The sequence below is a fragment of the Chiloscyllium plagiosum genome, chromosome 39, assembly GCF_004010195.1.
Source record: "Chiloscyllium plagiosum isolate BGI_BamShark_2017 chromosome 39, ASM401019v2, whole genome shotgun sequence".
NCBI lineage: Eukaryota > Metazoa > Chordata > Chondrichthyes > Orectolobiformes > Hemiscylliidae > Chiloscyllium > Chiloscyllium plagiosum.
Genome location: NC_057748.1, coordinates 26,648,674 through 26,650,524, shown reverse-complemented (window position 1 = coordinate 26,650,524; position 1,851 = coordinate 26,648,674).

The window sequence follows — 1,851 nt, the reverse complement described above, 5'->3', positions numbered from 1 at the left end:
CCTTCACCCCTCCCCCCATCTATCTCCTTCCCCACTCTTCTTCCACCCCCATTCTTCCTCCATCTCCCTGCCCCTCTCCATACCCTTGTTTCTCTTTCTCTTTGCTCCTTGCCCTTTTGTCTCCATTGGGTGATAGCAGAGAGATAGGATGCGATGGCGGTGAATAGTCCAGTCCCACTAGAGACTAGTGACTGCTGCTTGGAAGTATCTGCCCAGAGTAGAAGTAGTTGACCAGGATGCGGCGAAAGGAGATGCTAGAGTGAAGAGAGCCTGTGACATGTGCCTGATACTTAGAAAAAATGATACCCACAAGATCATGCATGTTCGCCAGATAGTAGCAAAGGTACTGTCTATCCCATGCTGTCTCCTTGCTTGACCACAGCATTCATGGTCAGCAGTCCTGCACTGCACTGCACTTCTTTGTAAGAGTCACAGATGTTATTGAAGGAGCCCAGTATACAGACCAGTGACCAAGTCAGATGTTTTAATGTATTACTCCGTGGGCTTTTCCCACCCTTTTCCTCCTCTCTAATCCATGTCCCACTTACCCTTGCTGTAGTACGTCACAGTGGAACTGCTGAATGTGTATCTAAGCCCCTTTACAACCTCCAACCAAATTAATGGCAGAGCATGGTTAAGTAGATGTAACAAGAGGTGGTCACTCAGTGCAGACAGCTGCACAGTGTCAGAGACGATAATGTGGGGCTCAGATGACTGAGTTTTGGATTAATATTGTTGCTGGTAGTGACCATGCTGTGGATTTGAACCCTGTATAGCAACAGGGAAGTGTGTTTTAGGTGCAGTGGCTCCCTGAGACTGGTGGTGCGGCTGATGTCCCCTCTGGTCTGGAGGCATCGGCCTATATTTTACAGTATGTTATGCCATACATCAAATTTTGAGGCAGGGCTGCTAGGTAAGAGTGAGGGCTGCACTGAACTGTGAAAACTACATCACAGTAGCTGCCAGCGAGGTCAGAATTTGCATAAACTTCCCCCCCCCAACTTCCCCATGCCAGGTCTTCAGGGAAAAGTGTGCAAGAACAGCGATAACCCCATAAAATCAAAATGGTCCCTTTCACAGGGCAGCATTCAAAGCCCACCGTTTTGATCTTTTAAATTGCACTGACTGTTATGTGGGCTGTAGCAATCCCATGATGTGAATGATCAGCTCGTTGTGGGTTTTTTTTGGTGTAGTGATGATGTTTGAGTTGTGGAATGTGGTTCTATGCCAACGCGGAGCTCTTCCAACTAGTGGCTGTTGGATCTTTAACAGTGACCCTGACCGAGCAGGCTGGGCCTTGATATAATCTGTGACCTTAGTTCTCTTTTCCCTCCCCCAGCCCTTCCATCCAAGGTACAATTGAGCACTTTTATTTTAGCTTCCTTTTAGCACCTTTATAATGCACTAAATTTATATTTACATCTGTTGTAAATGTGAGCATGCATATCACAATGTTACTGATCCATTATCTATTTAGTTGGCCTCAGTAATGAAAGCGACACTTCTCCACCTCTTCCCCCCCCCCCCCACACGCACTCATCTTTCAGATGAGAAAACCCCCTCCAGGAAGTGGGTGAATTTGGGTTTCCATCTGGGTGCTGTTTTCTGCTGAGCTCAGACAAAGCAGTGCTTCTGTTCTGCCCTTGTGGCAAGGGACAGGAGGCTTTGCTTCTGCGTAAAATTCCACACAGCCTTGGCCAAGCACTTTTGTGGACACTTGCACGATTTTAGCTTTTGTTTCTCGATTATCTTGCCATCCACCTCTGACCACAATCCCACAATCCCCTCCAAAAACTTTCAAGCAGGGCGTTGACTTTTATGTGCGATTTCCTCCGTGCCCATACTGCGTTT